The 19790-nt window shown below is 44.9% G+C and overlaps 1 long non-coding RNA gene across 1 annotated transcript; it reads left to right on the forward strand.

The window, feature by feature from the left end:
- Positions 1 to 15423: 15423 nt before the first annotated feature.
- LOC144094962 (uncharacterized) lies at positions 15424 to 19590 on the forward strand. The gene is made up of 3 exons (XR_013306634.1): positions 15424 to 15503; positions 15616 to 15694; positions 18048 to 19590. It is a non-coding gene; the product is annotated as an uncharacterized LOC144094962 (long non-coding RNA).
- The last annotated feature ends 200 nt before the right edge of the window (positions 19591 to 19790 follow it).

A 19790-nucleotide genomic window follows, 5' to 3' on the forward strand; every position in this document is an offset into this window, starting at 1 on the left:
ACCAAGCTTTGTGACTTTACATGCCACTGGCCATCTCCCACTCAGTACTGGTCTTACAAAGCTCAATCCCCACTTTATGCCTCCCAAATAGGGCAGATTTTCGGTGGTCTGCTCCTCTCACAAGTGCAATAGCCCTGTTGTAAAGCTTGACAGACGTCAAATAAAAAGTACTTTAATTTATCCAATTGTCCATTTTATCTTGCCACCAAAGAGAGTACTTCAGTGTCTTCTGCATTGACTCCGAGTGATTATTTGTTGTTAATCCAATGTACTGCCGATAGCAGTAATTCCACTGACATGCCCTCTTTGCGTGTGTTTTCTCAAATTATCTGATGAAACCATCCAGCTCTTCAAGCTCCTCTGGAGCAAGGCAATTAAGCTGCTGCTCTTTGGAATGAATGCCAAGAAATGCAGGGAGCAACTGTTGAAACTCTGTCTCATCTGTGCACTTCATCAGAGCGTGTAACATGTCCCTTATTGTACCCCTGCAGTCCTTGTTTGCGACTGTATTCAGGCAAGTGCTCCATTTGTGCAGCACATGCCAGCTGCAAAGCAGTTGACTCTTCAAGGTACCCATCACCTGCTCCTATGCATTGTCATAAACAGGGGCATCATCAGATATAAATTCCTGACACTGTACTGTGTTTGTTTTTTCTTTGATGGCCTCGAAAAACCTCACCATGGTGCCCATGTTCACCTTTTTTGAAATCACATAGTCACACGGGATACCAGATCCATCTTCAGAAATTGTGAGCAGGGTTGTCAGTTGGAATTGGTATTTATTTGTGTCATGGGTGGAGTCAATGCACAGTTTTTCTGTCCCCAGTTTAGAAAGTAATTCTCTTTGTGGGAATGTCATTAATGCTAGCTCAAAGTCACCATCATGACTTCTGGGAGTCACCCTTCTTCATGTAATACAACAGTGGTGACTCATTTTCCGCCCTCATTTCTTCGTCCCATTTCTTCACGCCATGCTACTCAAACAACATGCATTGAGATACATGCCGAGAGAAGCAGAAGTAGATAAGTAGATTGTCTTCATCATGGGCCAGCGGGGGCATAGTCTGTTGTTTTAATTTTCTGAAACTTCACATATTGTGATGAGACGAAATTATAAATTTTTCACCGATTTCGTTTGCCAACTCTTTTGTGCAGCTGTCGAATTTCTATGCACTTTGAATTTTTATTCACCGTGAAAACACACAGGTCACACGCCCTGATACTTTGCCGAGGCTGTATTCACCCATAATTTTATTTTCATGCAATTTCTGCAAACTCGAGCGTTCCTTTGTTTACAGCTAACAGTTTTCACTGTTCTGATGTTTTTTTTTCCAGCAGTGCAGCTGAAAAAGCCTGTCAGCCATGCTCAGCTACTTCACTAGAGGTGCCTAGGCATCAAGCTAAAGAGCTCATGCAGAAGGCTGGAAAACATCCTGAAGCAGGTATGTGCAATATATAGCACACAAACAAAGACAAATAGAGTCTATGACATGCAACATTCTCTAGAATGGCTTAAACATCCAAATGGCTCCTTCACTGCAAGTATTGTGTATGCATCTGTAGTCTGTGCAAATACTCCTCATGCAAAATTCAGATTACACGTTTATTTATTCCTTACTCAAATCCTGAGAAGCAAACCTATCTGCACGCTAGCCATTGTTACTTGAGCAACGAAAGATGATAGCGTAGCTGTTTCATACACGAATGGCAAGAAATAGAGCCAAGGACTTGAGGCGTGCAAGACAGGTATCCCTTCACACCAGTTTCCTTTCATAGGTTGCTCAGCTGATGGCATTGTCCGTTTCTCATGTAAGTGCTGTAGGGGGAGAGAGATGGTTTAGAGACCATGTGCCCAGTGAAGCCACAAAATATCTTTAAAAAATTATGAAGCATGACTTGAACGGCAGGCAGGTGGCGCAGCTCACCTTAACACCATATAAAAGAGGCCACTTCGCTTTTTGTAGTTAGGATTACTTTTGCTGTATTAGTGTGCATTACGAGGCTACTGCTTTTCAGGCATTGAAAGACAATTGATTAAATGTACACGGCACACGTCATGTCACAGTTCCTACAGAAAGTAAGGTGTTGGACATTCCTAGTTGACACTGGCTTTCACACAGGTAGTTCCTAAAGTATTAAATCTTCACTCACTATCCTGCAGCTTAGTACATAGTGTGCATCCACATGGTAAATGCTACTCAAATTTGCCCTGATGTACAAAAATTGTATGTCAGGGTTACATTTCGCATAAAGTTAAATTTGTACAGTATACAGTGAAATTCCACCAGAATGAATGCCTGTTCGTCAGTTAAACATTTTCTGGAACGTCATGTCCACCACGCATTGTATCTGGTGAGCTTTGTTTTGGTTTCATAACTTAAGAATGACTTATGCTGTCAAGAAGGCTTCATGCAGCTTTATGAAGGCCCATATTGCTTTATTGCCACCCACATTTGATATCTCATTTGCACATTCAGCTTATTGCTTTCAAACCAGTTGCTGTGTGTACTCTGTAGCTCGAGATCTTCAAGGATTCACATGAATGTTTTTGTGTTCCTGCTCTGTAATTCATTCATTTGAGGTTTCACTGTGCATGGATGTTCACCAGTGTTGTGTGGATACTGCTGGTGGAGACTGGTATACATTTTCTACAATGCGCTTTAATAAAGGTGATAAATGTTTTGCTGTGAAGTAGTGGCTGGAATGGCTGAGACAGGTACGTGCCATAAGACGGCAGTCTCATTTTTCAACAATAAAAGCCACTTTGCACTTACCATAAACACTAGTGTTGTTTCTTTGACTACTCTGGTGTTTGGTAGGAACTGAATGGCACTGTTCCTTCCCTGTTCAAAACCAGGAGAGGGTGATGTGTTTGGCACAGCTGTTTAAAGTGAAAATTTCTGTGTCATTCTTCTGTGGTTTGTAATAAAAATATGCTATGCATAGTGTCAATGTTGTGGAAACCTGTTTTCCCCCTCCGTTTCGATGCGGCCCATCTTCATCGTCGGCCGTCGGGACGGGCAGCCCCAGCTGGGCGAGGAGGGAAGTCTCCCTCATGGGGGAAAGATGGATGGATGGATGGATACGGCTGAACCCTTTACATCGGGCGGTGGCTCAAGCCACCTAGCCATGTCTTGAGAAATTTTACTCCTGTCTTGCTTTTAGCCACCAATCAGATAACCTTCGCTTGGTTACTTCTAACCTCTTAAAATCCACTTTCCCTTCACTATCCCTAAACCCCAATGTCTTGGGTAAGTCAGCCCAGCTGCCTTCCACTGTAGGGTGAAGCCCTTTACAGAAAAGTATCAAGTGTTCAGCCGTTTCCTCCTCCTCTCCGCACGCAATGCACAAAGTGTCTATCTCCTGGTACCTGACTCTATACGTCTTAGTCCGCAAAACTCCAGTCCTGGCCTCAGACAACAAAGAACTTCCCCTACAATTATCATAGATATTTTCTTTGACAATTTCCTGTTTAAAGGTCTGGTATGTTTCCAGTGCCGATTTCGTCAGCATCCCTGTTTTCCACAAAGCTCTCTCTGTTTCTTTAACCTTTTTCTGAACCGATAATTGCTGATTTGCCCCCTTACTGCTGTCCAGATATTTGCTTGTCAATTTTCTAGTTCGCTTTCTCCATTTCGTGTCAACATTCTTTATATACAGGTATTTGAAAACTTTCCTAGCCCACCGCTTTTCCTCCATCTTTCTCAATCGTTCCTCAAATGCTATCTTACTGCTAGCCTCTCTGCTCTCGAAAGACGCCCATCCCATATCACCCTGTACCCCCTGATTTGGTGTATTGCCATGTGCTCCCAAAGCTAACCTCCCTACTCCCCGTTGCCTAATTTCCAGCCTTGCTTGAACATCTGGCCTCATACACAGGACCGCATTACCGAAGGTCAGGCTAGGGACCATCACCCCTTTCCAGATCCCTCTTACCACCTCATACCTATTGTAATTCCACAGTGCCCTATTTTTCATGACAGCTGCATTCCTACTAGCTTTATTCATTACATATTTTTCATGCTCTGTCAGATTCTCAACAGGACTTGTCGGGCTAGTTGGTTGATCATAATGCAAAAAAGACGAACTGCGCAACAAGAACACGGACGAAAGGGAGGCAGACACACACTAACGCAGACTTACAACTTTACTAAAGGAATACAAGGCAAATATATATAGCGATCCCCAACGCACTTCAAATCTGATCAATATGGCACGTGACAATCTGCCCAGGCGATAAACAGACCACACAAGAACCAACCGCTTACAAGATAATCTTATACCGGGCCGGCCCTTTCTATGAAAACAAAAAGCAAAGGAACACCTAGCGACAGTGCACACTTGAGAATTACGCGTTCTGCAAAGTAAGGAAATTCATAACAAAAACCACACCACTGTAGCCATCTGATACCACTGAAGCTCGAACCGCTTACAAGCGCAGGTGCTGACACCAAAACCAAGAGACGAAGCACTCCCCCTTTTGAAAGCAAACAAAACGGGAAACAAAAACCACATCGGTCATCGTCAAAAACAAAAAAAACAGTGAAAAAAGGCACCAGGTCAAAAGGGTAAAAAACCATGAATCAGCTCAAGAAGCTACGTCACAAAAACAGTGAAAATAGGCACCGAGTCATTTAAAAAAACAAAAAGATGAAAGACGGGACAACAGTTTTAGACAACAACGGTTTTAAAAAAGGGGGGGTGAATGAAATCCAAAGCGTAGGAAAACATCTCAAACCATGACAGAACCGAAACAAAACTGAAATCGCTAATCAAATGAACAACGAAAGCATCAAACGCAATCAGGAGGCACTGCTCAATCACCAGGGCACAAACAGGCCACTAGGCTACACATGCCCCCGCAAAAACGAAAATTCTTTGGATGATAAGGAAATGGAAGCCTTGCTAACACAGTTGTCCGTAGTGCCGATGTAAAATGTTTCGACGACGAGACGCTCCCATTTGTCATTCAATCTGGCCAGAAATTCCGTCTTTTCGAACCATATGGTACACAGTCGGACTGTGTACCATATGGTCCGACTGTGTACCATATGGTTCGAAAAGACGGAATTTCTGGCCAGATTGAATGACAAATGGGAGCGTCTCGTCGTCGAAACATTTTACATCGGCACTACGGACAACTGTGTTAGCAAGGCTTCCATTTCCTTATCATCCAAAGAATTTTCGTTTTTGCGGGGGCATGTGTAGCCTAGTGGCCTGTTTGTGCCCTGGTGATTGAGCAGTGCCTCCTGATTGCGTTTGATGCTTTCGTTGTTCATTTGATTAGCGATTTCAGTTTTGTTTCGGTTCTGTCATGGTTTGAGATGTTTTCCTACGCTTTGGATTTCATTCACCCCCCTTTTTTAAAACCGTTGTTGTCTAAAACTGTTGTCCCGTCTTTCATCTTTTTGTTTTTTTAAATGACTCGGTGCCTATTTTCACTGTTTTTGTGACGTAGCGTCTTGAGCTGATTCATGGTTTTTTACCCTTTTGACCTGGTGCCTTTTTTCACTGTTTTTTTGTTTTTGACGATGACCGATGTGGTTGTTTTTGTTTCCCGTTTTGTTTGCTTTCAAAAGGGGGAGTGCTTCGTCTCTTGGTTTTGGTGTCAGCACCTGCGCTTGTAAGCGGTTCGAGCTTCAGTGGTATCAGATGGCTACAGTGGTGTGGTTTTTGTTATGAATTTCCTTACTTTGCAGAACGCGTAATTCTCAAGTGTGCACTGTCGCTAGGTGTTCCTTTGCTTTTTGTTTTCATAGAAAGGGCCGGCCCGGTATAAGATTATCTTGTAAGCGGTTGGTTCTTGTGTGGTCTGTTTATCGCCTGGGCAGATTGTCACGTGCCATATTGATCAGATTTGAAGTGCGTTGGGGATCGCTATATATATTTGCCTTGTATTCCTTCCTTTCGTAAAGTTGTAAGTCTGCGTTAGTGTGTGTCTGCCTCCCTTTCGTCCGTGTTCTTGTTGCGCAGTTCGTCTTTTTTGCGTCAGATTCTCAACACTGCTATTTATCCACACCCCAAGATATTTGTACTCATTCACTGCTTTTAGCACGAACTCCTGTATTCTATGCTCGCCGCCCTCTTCATTAAATATCATGACTGCAGATTTTTCCTTACTATACTTGAAGCCTAATCTATCTCCCTCTGTACTGCATATGTCTAACAACTTCTGCAGGTCTTCCTTGTTGTCAGCCATTATCACTATATCGTCCGCGTATATTAGTCCCGGTAATGTCTGTTTAATCAATTCCCCTTGCTTGAAAAAAGATAGGTTGAAGCCTAGTCCGCTCCCCTCTAGCTTGGTCTCCAACCCTTGCAGGTACATGAACAACAAAGGGGACAGAGGACATCCTTGTCTAAGCCCCTGCTGTATCTCTGCAGGCCCTGATACATTTTTTCCCCATTTTATGAGCACTCTGTTACCTCTATATATATATATATATATATATATATATATATATATATATATATATATATATATATATATATATATATATATATATATATATATATATATATATATATATATATATATATATATATATATATATATATATATATATATATATATATATATATATATATATCTTTCAAAAGATTAATTACTCCATTTTCGACATCCAATGTGCCGAGTATGTCCCACAAATGCTCCTGAGTAACGTCATAGGCTCCCCTAATATCCAGAAATGCTAGCCATAAGGGCCTATGTTCCTTTCCCGCAATTTCTATACACTGTATCAATGAAAATAGATTGTCCTCCAACCTCCTTTGTTTCCGGAACCCATTCTGTAGTTACCCCAACACCCCCTCGTTCTCCACCAAGCCTGCAGTCTATCCTTTATAATTTGCATCACCACCCTGTAAACCACAGATGTCACTGTTATGGGGCGATAGTTACTTACGTCTGCTTTGTTCTACTTAATCGCCATTCATCGGGACTTTCTCATCCACTATCATTTTGTTCACTACCTGTATTAATGTTTGCTTGGATTTTTGGAGAACGGAGACGGGAGCGCCACCTCGTAGGTTACGCGGAATTCTTCGGGACCGGACAGAGCTCTTCAGGATCCGGCCAGCGTCGTGAGCGGTTGGAGCCGCACGCACACGCCACCTTCCGCGGCAGGCGCACGGGGATCCGTGGTGCCTTGCCGCTGGCCGTCTGGTTCCAGGCAGCGAAGCGAGCGCAGCAAACGCGCGCTCTGGCCGCCTTCCCCTGCAATGAAATGCTAGGGAATAGCTTTGCCTCAAGAATGCGGCGCGCACGGGAGAACCCGGCCGCCATTATCGGCGCATACAAACGTTCGCCGCCGATACCTCCGAAGTCGCGCCCCTGTCCCAGCCGGTAAATCGGAAGACCTTACGTAGCCTTCTATTTCAGAGGAATGCTCGTTGATATTTTATAGCTAGCTGGCCCGCTCTGTGTATTAATTGCAAGTGTAATAAATAGCATATGAGTGTTAACGCTGCGTCGTCCCTTCCCTTTGTCCCTCGAGCACGAAACCCATCCCCGATTAGCGAACGGGAACGCTGCATCCGCGGAGTAGGAGTGCGGGCGGGGCGGAAGGCTTTGTCCCCCCGGATATCTCCACAATGTGAGCATGCTTGCTCATGGAAAAACAAACTTCCTTCCAAGTGCAAGCTCACTATAATGATGCTGTGGTTGAGGCAAGAGAACACTAGTGTAAAATTGAAAATTCAAAGATATTGAAGTGTACGTCAGCTCGAAGTGAAGACATAATGGATGAAGCGCAGCTCCAGTGGCAGTGCAAAGACTATGTGGGTATGAACCTCCTGCATGTTTGTAAACAAACGAGGTGGCGCTGCAGTCGCTAGCGAGCTCGTGGTAGGCAAAAGGTCGGGGAGTGGCGTCGCGGATAGGTGTTGAGCGCGGGTTTTCATGGCTTGTAGGCGCGTTTCCAGTTTCTGCGAATCATAGCAACCCGGGTTCGAGCCCGACCGCGGCGGCTGCGTTTTTATGGAGGAAAAACGCTAAGGCGCCCGTGTGCTGTGCGATGTCAGTGCACGTTAAAGATCCCCAGGTGGTCGAAATTATTCCGGAGCCCTCCACTACGGCACCTCTTCTTCCTTTCTTCTTTCACTCCCTCCTTTATCCCTTCCCTTACGGCGCGGTTCAGGTGTCCAACGATATACGAGACAGATACTGCGCCATTTCCTTTCCCCCAAAACCAATTATTATTATTATTATTATTATCATAGCAATGGTCGATACTTCCAACTTAGTAATTTATTGAAGTACACGAGCTCGCGTTGGCCACGTGCGACCTATAAAGAGAAATAGTTTGCCACTGTATTGTATATATGGTTAGTAGTAAACATGTAGAAAGCGTTCCTGCCGTTTATTTATGCGCTAGGCATTGAATAAAACAAGTTTTGGCACTCTGCACTAGCCGGAATGATTTTACTTCGGGACAATAGTGAGGGGAAGTGCTGGCCTTGTTTCGTCAGAGCAGACATGCGCTCATCGTCTGCTGACATACGTACGTGTCGCGCTGTGCGAAAAGTGGGAACAGCGTCGTGTCCCTGATCTCCTGTCTCGCTTAGCGCTGTTTTTAGCCATATGACCACGCACCAGCCAGACCGACTTGTCCTCTTGTTAAGCTGGTCGATTTGGTGAAAATTTTTGATTTCTAGAATTGTTTTCTTCCCTAGCCCTGAAGTCTAGTTTCGTGACGAAAAATTATAGCAAAATATTGAGTACAAATTTATAAATTACGCTTTTTAGAAGTGTGGTCGTCAAAAATTGTGAGGTAATTTCTTTGATTTCAGTGCCGCATTTCTTTGACCAAAGCGAAAGCGAAGATGCCATAAACGAGGGAATAAACTTTAAGGTTCGTTTTGTGACCTCTCACATTTTCTGCGACTGGATCACTCACCTTCGTAATTCCCATGAAAATCAAATTATTCCATTTGTCGCAAACTATTCCTGACAGTTGAGGAGCGTAATAATTTTTTCGATTTTTTTCCCTACACGTGCTGTACTGTGTTAGTTATTTCTTGTAAGAAACGTTTGCATGTAACTACGCATGCATACGTACTGATCATATAGAAAAAGAACTAATCGCGTCATCGTACAGAACAGGGCTTTATGTACATGCTGGCATAAAAAACCGCACTATATACTCAATTATTTGAGACCTTGGGGGACTTGACGGTGTTAATTATAATTACCCAGAACTGCACCAGGTATAGCTATAAATAAAAGTAATTACCGAAACTAGCGTAGGAATTTCATATTTGCACCATGTTTAGTTACATATCGCATGCATGAATAACGAAAACACTTTTCATTGCCGCGTCCCTTCCCAATCTCGCCACGTGTCTGTTAGTAGCACGCCTGCGGCTGCTTCTTTCCAAACAAGCTTCGCGATCATGTACTACGTCAGGAAACATGACACATGCATGATGCAATGAAAAAGCATATGGCGTTTACCACACTTAAGGTACGCTATTCTAAGCACACCAACGCGACCGCGCAAGATTGACACAACTTACCAGACTTCTTTCTACTCGAATGAAATAATTACGTCGTCATATCAAGAAACGGTTTCAAGTAAATATTAAATGTCATAAAACCCGCCATTAAAACATGGTGTGCTATTAACAAAAGAACGCATTCCTTGGGGGCGAGTGAACCTGTCGGCGCCCCGTGCACTCCGGCTGAAGGTGATAAGTACGTGTGCAGCCGCATATGTCTTTTTTTTCCTTGAGCAATTATCAGCCTACTATCCTGAAATTCAGGTGAATGAACGCAGTAACTTGCATGCTATTCTTAAAGAAGGGAATTGCGCTAAAAAGACACGGACGAGAAACGACAAGGACGGGCGCAAACTCGCCACTGATTTTATTCAGAAAGAACACAAATATATATATACCTAGATTCTTATTCCATCATTGCCTAAGCGCACATGTCAGGAACGTTTTCTCTTTCTTATACAAATTGATACTAGAATCGCTTACGCATTCATCACCTGACATCAATGAAAAAAGCCTCTGCGAGTTCACGCGCTACCTGGTTACGACTGCGCCTTAAGATTTTTGTTCTAGCCAGCAAAGGCTGGCATGCTTTATTAGGCGTAGCCAAAGGGCATGCGCCGCAATGTAAGGGCAAATTTGACCCTTTTCGACCTTCTTTTTTAGCGCAATTCCCTTCTTTAAGTATGTACGACCGACTCGCCCAACAACGTGCTCTCCTTGCATGCTATTAAGTGCATTGAGTGGCAGTGTTTATCGACTCCCAGACTTCGCGTTTTACTACCGTGGCCCAATGCCTGTTAGCCAGTTTCCGAATGCGGCATTTATGCGCGAAAAACCTATCAAGGCTAATTTAATATTTTTTATCCTACTACGCGGATCCAGCAGTGACGCAGCTGGTCAATACATGCTGCTTGTGCAGTGCACAGGCTTGAAGCAGCCGCCGGTAGCTGCGGTAGGCACGGGCCAGCGGAACGTGTTTTGCCTACCATGCGAAAGTCGCTGCTAACATCAGCGCCACCGCATCTTCGTGACGTCGCGGGGTGATGGAGGTCCATAGGCACCTGCAAGTCACGGTTAATTTCGGAAAGGCAGCTTTCCCCGCTTCCTTTCGTCGTCTTGTCCGTCGTGCGTCGCGTGTCGCGGCGAACCCGACAAAGGGGAGCGAAAATTTCTTCCTCGATTGCCCCATCTTCTTTCTTGGGCTTTCACACGAAAATGCGCGTACAGACGTCACACTTTTCTATAGCACTCTGACGGCGTGCTCTGTTGTGCATTTATGGAATTCGCCGCTGCCTCGCGGGCTTCATATGCTTTTTGGCGGCATGAGAAGTTACATACAATCCATGGAAATGTGCATGCATGTTAAGGTCTTGTTTCGAGCGCTATGGCACACGTAAATGACCCCCCGGTGTGCCGTTCGACATGGAGTTCTAACCCACGTGGGCTTGAGCTTACCGCTAGCTGAAAGACCTCGATCAGGTGTCGCCACGCGCACTGCTGCGGCGCAAACTCAATCGTAAGTAATAGTAGTAAGTAGTAGTAATTGGTTTTTGTTGAAAGGAAATGGCGCAGTTTTTGTCTCATATATCGTTGGACACCTGAACCGCGCCGTAAGGGAAGGGATAAAGGAGGAAGTGAAAGAAAGGTGCCGTAGTGGAGGGCTCCGGAATCATTTCGACCACCTGGGGATCTTTAACGTGCGCTGACATCGCACAGCACACGGGCGCCTTAGCGTTTTTCCTCCATAAAAACGCAGCCGCCGCGGTCGGGTTCGTTTTTATGGAGGAAAAACGCTAAGGCGCCCGTGTGCTGTGCGATGTCAGCGCACGTTAAAGATCTCCAAATGACGTTTGTGCCGCTCAAGAAACCACTTTATTTTTGCTGTCAAGCACACAATGCACGCCTTGCAGAACGTCGTTGTTCGAAGCGCAATCTTGTGCTCATCGTACCACAGTTTGCAGAGATAATTTTCTTTTTTTAATTAGTTTTTGGGCAAAAGAAATGGCGAAGTATGTGTCTCATATATCGTTGGACACCTGAAATGCGCCGTAAGGGGAAGGGATAAGGAGGGAGTGAAAGAAGAAACGAAGAAAGATGTTCCGTAGTGGAGGGCTCCGGAATAATTTCGACCACCTGGGGATCTTTAACGTGCACTGACATCGCACAGCACACAGGCGCCATAGGGTTTTTCCTCCATAAAAACGGGGCCGCCGCGGTCGGGATCGAACCCGGGAACTCCAGTTCAGTATAGTCGAGCGCCCTAACCACTGAGCCACCGCGGCGGGTAGATAATTTTCTTTGTTTCCCTTTTTTTCTGGGGGGGGGGGGGGGGCTTGGTGCACAAGCTCTCGGCAGGTCTAGAAGGGGTGTGGCATAGTTGCACAAGTTCAAAGCCAAAAATCTGCTCTAGAAACTCGAGCCTAACGGCAAGCAAGTCGTACTATAGGAACCCGGAGCCAATTCAGGAATGTACCGGTGAGCTTCGCGATAAGCTTGCAGGATTAAGCTATTGACACAAGTGACGTCAGTGCAGTGGAAAAATTAATGTTTTCCTCCATAGCACGCGGTTCATCAACACATTGCAATAGATAATGAGCTTGTCTGACTTATCCACACCCAACATGCCAGCATTGTATGTTCGATCAGGAGAGGCTTTATCTTGCGGATTTTTTTTTTTATTTTGCAGCGCGTGAGCTCGTCCGATGTTTATTTCAGGTGGTCTATGGGCGTAGTACGGAAAGTTGAGCCATCAAAGTTCTTGCCGAATAAGCTGGAACACAAAAACAACAGTTAAGCGAAAAGCGTGGCAGGAAATCTGGCGAAAATGTTCTGAATCATATTCTGAATGCGCGCCTTGCTTGGCTTATGCTAACATATATGGCGGCTCCAGCCGTAAGACAAACTAGTTTAGGCTTTCTGTTCAGCTCCGGTCTAATGTGAATAAAACCTGCGCGCCTTCTCGTTCTATCTGGAAAGCGAGGACACTGCACCCCAAGCTGAGAGTGCGGACTATCGATGACTGGCCAACCATGGGTTTTAATCGTGACAACGTAACGTGTCTGCAGATGAATTGCTTGGACCGGCTTATTGAGCAATCGTTAAGAAATGACATAGTTGGTTAAAGCTTGGCAAGGAAGGATGGGTCGACGACATAAAGGGACGAGTTGCCGATTAATTTTCCTTTTCGAGATTACCGCCGCTACGTGGATGTGCTAGTGTTCAAGCGACCATAAAGGGCGTGCTCAAAATGTATGCACGAACATATAGGCCCATACAGTACTGAATGCATTTTGGAGAAAATAAAATATGGATTGCCAGTCATGCGCAAAGCGGGAAGGTATAAAAAAATAGAGGGGACACAAGCTCCGCCTTAAAGTTATGACGCGATAATGTTTATAGGTTTCTATCTATATTCCCGGAATTGCATGGTCGTTCTCTACTTTACATTCATAGATCTCTGGGAGTCTTCATACCGCTCCTAGCGCAGTGGTGTAGCGGTTACACGATGCGCCACTGCCTTGCGGTGGCAGGTAGTGTCACCGGTGGAACATATTTGAGAGGTTTGTCCTTCCGAGCAACCTCTCGCGACAAATCATTAATTTAACTGCCACATGTCACGGTGAGAACTCAGCTCAGGAACTGGTGGCAGGCGGCTCACCTGCCACCTAGGCTGCTTCTCTGATATTTCGTGGATTTTTCGCTCGCGGCCGACGGTGCAGGCTTGACACGGTGTTGTACCGAAATGTCCGTGCATCGAAGGCTGGTGAATAGAAGAAGACGAAGGCCCTGAACTGCAACCTATAGAAGGCGCGTCAGCTTTGCTAAATGCTCGACGTCATTTAGTTTGGCCTGAGAGATAAGAAATGATCTAGGACGAAATCGTACAGGCTCTGTCGTTGACTCGCACAGTGCATTTTGCAGGCGGCATCAGCTGCTGCAAACGCATGGAGACGCTGGTTTCCTCGAACAACCAAAAAACAAATGAAAAGACGGGAAGGCGGGCTCGTTACTCAATCAGTAGAGCACTCCTCTAATCGAGGGGTCGTTGGTTAGATTTGCGCCTTGTCAAGCTGTGGTGTTTTGTATCCGATAATTTGTTAACTAGGCAAACAAAAAAAAACATGGCAACAGATGATCCTTACGTGGACACTATCTTCTATCCATCTGCAAAAAACGACCTACATTGGCCCGCAAATGAAACCAACCGCTCTTTCCGAATGCGCATACACGAACTTAACAAGAGTGTCAAGGCTACGTCGAGTCCCTCTTATATGGTTGTCAGTGTTGTAGGCGTTACTGAAAAACAGTAACTAAATACTTTACTCGTTACGCTAAGAAAAAAGGAACACGTTACCGACCTACGCTACCTATTAAAAAAAGCAACGAGTTACTGTTACCGAAAAAAAGTACCGCACGTTACTTTGCCGTTACTTCATGGCCATAAATTTTAATTAGTGCGTAATCGCCTTAAGAACTCACGATAACAATTTTATAAAGCTCATATTTCACATAAAACTTCTAGCCCGAACAACCATTTTACGCGATATCCTGATTTAACGGGAATACTTTGCACAAATGTGCAGGAGGTTAGCAATGTGATAGTAGCCTAATGTTGCCTGTAGAGTTACAAGTGTTGGATTCTAACTCTGTGCCATATGGTGAAGCCATCTTCTGAATGTGACATTAAACACGAAATGGCACTTTATCATCATTCCTAACTTCACAAAGAAAACATCGCTGAACTCTCAATAAATTTACAGTCATTCTGAAAAAATGTGATGTTCCAAAATGCTCGGCATGCTTCTACTCTGTAGAGAGTTGTGTGTGTGAGTGGTTAGGGTAGGGGAGGTAGGCGAAGGCGAGTGTGCACGTGTTTTGTGCTCTATGGCTGTTTTGTCTATTTTTTTTAGTTGGGTGCGTCGTGAAGGGCAGGTGTTTTCTGGCATGCATGCGAGCCGCAACAAAGGTCGTAGAAAGCACCTGTTTGTTTATTTGTAACATCACTTTAGGTGCTCTGCGCTTTTTTTTCTAGAAAAAGGGAACGGAGTGGGCGACAACTGGAACAAAAAGTAACCAGTAACGTGACACCTCACGTTACCGAAAAATGCTAACGTAAGTATGTTACCCGTTACAGGCCCCAAATGGTAATGACTATGTTAAGTTGCCGAAAAAAGTAACGTGTTAGCGGTAACGCGTTACCACCAACACTGATGGTTGTCCTGCGATTACTACAGACGGTTCGTGTATGGCAACTCTTCCGAACCCTTCTCGGATAAGCAAAACCACGTTACACACTGGCCAAAGTTCAGCTTACGCTCAACGTCTCAGCAGAGGTATAAGTGAGCGAGGTATACAGAGCGGTATTGCCACCCCATGTACTCTAATGCGACTTCCTGTCAGAAGCCAATTTGCTGCCATCCATGGGGCTGTCCAAACTTGGCAAACGGAAGAAGCCCAGTGGCAGTTCTCCTCTTCCGCTTTCGCCAGCTTTTGAGTTTACGCTGACTAAAGGTGTTATTTATCTTTGCCCAGGAGAGGTAACCATGTATTGCTGCTATTGACCCTGTTGAACACCAGATGTGCCAGGAGGCATTATAAACTTGAATACCACTGCAAAAAACAAAAACGATTCTGGCTATTTTTTTCTTTTCTCACACACACTAACGACACACAACGCCCAGGTCGCAAGCAGCGAACACGGAAGAACAAAAACCACTCCAAAACGCCTGTCCATTCAACTCCGCAATGCGCTAACTGCGCGCTTGTTTCCGACTGCGGGCTTGGCTAGCGCTTCGACCTCGCCATGGCCAGCCATGGGCAGCGACTGCTGCAGGTCGAAATAACGCAAGCGTTCATTCATCCCATGACGTCGCATCTTGTTTGTAGAAAGTCGTCACGTCAGGCAATTTTTTTTTTTCGGTTTGAGCTATGTTTGAGTAGAGCCGAGCATTGCTTTCAGTAGCACTATGGCCGGTCGGCGGAAAGGTCGCGCGATCGTGTTGCACGTGAGTAATTTGTTCTTTCTATCTTTTGGTATGCACGTACTGTGTGATTGCCTGTTATCGGACACTCGGCATTCCGTTGTCAACTTTGCGCCCGAATATTTTGTGTTAGCAGATAACCCGGGACTAGCACTGAGCCCGCTTGTCCGGCAGTGGACCCAAAGGCCCGGAGGGAAAGACTCATCTGTTTTATCGTAAGTTCTGCTCAAAAGCTCTGTGCAGGTCTACGGAAAAAAGCAAGTGCTGAGTGTGTTTTTATATATTTTGTCAACCCAGCCCAACGTAACTCATGGTCATGTAAAACACGCATAATTACCAGCTTTTGTGTGCTCCCGAAAAAAGGCGGGAAGCTTATGACTACAGTCCAGTTGAACCACCACCGACCGGCTTTATTACTAACAAAGCCGGTCGTGAGTTGAACTAACCGTTAGTGCGATGAGTTTTGTACGCGGTCCGATTTTTTGTGGACCCGCGGCTGGGAAAGTCTTAGAGTGTTGACTTTATGCTGCACTTTACAATTGTGTGCTGCTGTTACAATTCGCTTTCTAAAACCGGTGCACCTCCAAAGAAGTGAGAAGGTTTCCAAGGCCAACACGTGAAAGAAAGTGGTGGAAGGCTAAATAATGGGAAAATTGGATTCTTTTTTATAGTTTACCAGTTCTTGAAGGCATATCGAAAAAAATGCTTACACCACTGGGCACATCTTGTGGAGGCTATACAAATCTTGGTGCAAGAAAAAATTTCCTCCTCAGACCTAAACGTTTCTGAAGCATACCTAGTGATCTTCCATGGTTATGCACAACATTCGTATGGTAAGGAGTGCATGACCTTTAATATGCACGAACTGCTTCACCTGACAAAAAGTGTGCGCCATTGGGGGCCACTGTGGGCTCATTCAGCCTTCCCATTTCAGTCTGGTAATGGGACCTTAAAGCAAGCAGTCAAAGCTGCCAATGGCATCCCACAACAAGTATGCATAGTCCTGCAAGTGGATGGCTTGGTTAACAAGCTCAGTGATGCAACAACTTCTATCAGAGTTACATCCTATAGTGTCACTCTAGGTTCGGGCTCCAGGACCCTAAATAGTGTTGCTATTCCTGGTGAGGCACGATTCTTTGGGAAGGCACACCATTTTTGCAGCCGCAGTGTGAAATAAGAAACATCCATATGCTGCTTGAAAGTCCTGTGCAGTATGCAAGAATGTATAGAAATGGCTGCATTTTTACCAGCTCAAATTATGCTGTGGGAAGGAGAACTAATAATTCAGTTGTTCTTTCTTTCAAATAGATCATATGGCATCCTTAGGAATATTCTCTGTTTTGGGGAAAGCACATTTGCTGTAATTCAGCTGCTGAAGTGCATACCTGAAAAGTTCGGTGCATTAATTTCGCGTCATGTGCTAAGAGTTGTAAGGCATGAACGTGTTGCCGATCACACAGATTGAAAAAAACTTGTGTGTTCGTTGACCTGGGTAGTATATATGTTTCAGCAGTTCCGAGGTATTTGAATCTCTAAGTGGGGTCGCACTTAATTTTAACTTTTGTGTTTACTTTTTAATGGTTGGTTGGTTGGTTTATGATGTTCGTTGTCCGAAAGCAACTCAGGCTATAAGAGATGCCGTAGTAGGGGGCTCTGGAAGTGCAGATATTGAGACCACCGGGGATTTTTTAACGTGCACTGACATCGCACAGAACACGGGCCTCTAGTATTTCACCTTCAACAAAATGTAACTACGGCGGCCGCGATCAAGCCAGCGTCTTTCTGGTCAGCAGCCGAGCACCATTACCTCTGAGCCACCGTGGCGGGTCAAGAGAGCCGGCACTCGGGTGGTCCTAGGTAGCCTCCCTCAAGTATGGATAGAGTCCAATGCTCCTCAGTGATTGGACTAGAACCGGCGTATTCAGCATAGAACAGCCGATGGGATGTCAGACATTAATATACATGAATCACCACATGCCATTTGCCTGTGCTTGTCAAATAATCACAATTCTATTTTTTTTCTTACTTCAGGTTTCCATGATGCAACAATACCTGTAACATCAGAGTTAACAGTATTGAGGTCACACAAGACGCGCAGAGAGTAAAACAATCACAGTTTTGCCTGATTCAATTGTTATTTTATGTTCGAGAACACTTTTGCAGGCTAGTTGGTACATATTTTATGAAAAACAGTCTCCTTGATGTCAGTATTGGCAAAATTAAAAATCATGATGTTTACTGTTCCAAAGCAACTCTGGCCCTGAGATACTGTAGTGGAGCTAGGGCTCTTGTTTTTGTGTAGATACCTTGTGAACTCAATTGTAGAGAATAGCGGGTGTTTCACGCATTTTATTCTTTGCCAGTCCACCTCTGCCCATTGTGTTACACGGACCTAGAAAGGGGAATAAAGTTGCGATACGCCTGGGATGTTAAAAGGCGCCGCTTCATAATTATCCTCCAGCAAGAATTATTTTAATGTTGTTTGCAGAAGCTGAGTTACATATAGACAAAATTTGAACTTCCATGTCTTCGTGCCTTTCCCTCTACTCTCGCATGCCAAAACGACAGTGCTCCTCCACCGGCCCCACCCACTCTGCCCTGCCCCTACCTCCGCCGGCTGTGGCACACACGGAGTGGCCGCGGTGGCTCGTGACGTCTGAAAGAATTTGGCGCTGGGAACCAATGATAACCCCCTGCTGCTTACGTCACTTGCACCATGTGACATCGTATGCCAGGTTCTCGCCGAAAGCCCGGCACCGCGCGTCACCGCGAGGTGCAAAAGCTGGAATTTTTAAAAGTGTACTGTATATTTCCCGCTCACTTTTGAAATCTCGTACTCGGCATGGTCGCTTGTTGGCCTGTACTCTACATAGTGCAAGCATTTTAAAGCCAAGCTCCAACACCCCTTTCTGTGGCCCTTAAAAGGGCTTCCCCATTCACATTCAGTTACCTGGTTCTATGCAAGTTGCAACGACCTTATCCTTACAAACTGCTAATCTTATTGGTTGACCTCCCTGCCATTGGCTGCCACAGTTGACTTGCCTTAGTTTTGGTCCATGGTTTATGGGGGTTTAATGTCCCACTTCCCCATTCACTTTCAGTTACCTGGTTCTATGCCAGTTGCAACCACCTTATCCTTACAAACTGCTAATCTTATTGGTTGACCTCCCTGCCATTGGCTGCCACAGTTGACTTGCCTTTGTTTTGGTTCATGGTTTATGGGGGTTTAACGTCCCAAAGCGACTCACCTAGGCTATGAGGGACGCCATAGTGAAGGGCTCCAGAAATTTCGACCGCCTGGGGTTCTTTAATGTTCACTGACGTTGCACAGCACACGGGCATCTAGAATTTCGCCCCCATAGAAATTCGACCGCCACAGCCGGGATCGAACCCGCGTCTTTCGGGTCAGCATCCGAGCGATCGAGTTGGTTTATTCTTGTGGGGCTTTAATGTCCCAAAGCAGCTGAGTGTGAGAGGTACTGTAGTGGAGTGGTTCCGGTTTGATTTAAGCCACATGGGGATATTTACTGTGTGCTGACATCGCACAGCACACGGGTGCATTATCTTTCAGCTCCATCGAAATAGTCGAGACTGAACACTCATACTCTGGTCAATAGTCGAGCGTCTTAACCACTGAACTGCCAACTATTTCACGTCAAATCCACTCGGCAGAGGCAGTTGCATGGCTGTATCAGATGAGTTGCTCTGCAATGCCATTTTACATAGCTCCATCACAGTTCTAAAATGAAATTATTCCTCAATTTGTGCTCTTATAAATGTTGTAATGTGCTATGTACAGTTTAAATTTCCTAGGACGGATGCAGTACTGGAAGGAAACTGCGAATATTCAACCTCCTGGGGTGCTTTAAAGTGCACTCACAATGCACAGCACTCAGATCCTTTGCATTTGGTCTCCATCAAACCGTTTGGCCGTCGCGGCTGGGAATGAAATATGAATGAGGAAGCTCATCTTGGCTGCTCTATGGCTCGGTAAGGATAAGCCATGCATCCAGACGCCTATAGTCACTGAGATACCATGGCAGTCTCTTTGCATTTCTGCTTTGGATTGTGTAATGACCACTCTCTTCAGTGCATGCATTATAGGAGTTGACACGGACATTCTTGAACAGATTGCAAGCTCTAGTCTCATTTTTGTACATATTTTTTGCTTGTATTATATTGCTTCATTTTTCTCGTGTCATCCTATTGCTGCAGTTTCAAATAAATTATGTGCTTGCACTGGCTATTTTGTTTTTGGTGTGATTAAAACTTTTATACACAAACTGATTTTCACATGCTTTTGTGAAAATT

The sequence above is a fragment of the Amblyomma americanum genome, chromosome 1 (genome assembly GCF_052857255.1).
Source record: "Amblyomma americanum isolate KBUSLIRL-KWMA chromosome 1, ASM5285725v1, whole genome shotgun sequence".
Taxonomy (NCBI): Eukaryota; Metazoa; Arthropoda; class Arachnida; order Ixodida; family Ixodidae; genus Amblyomma; species Amblyomma americanum.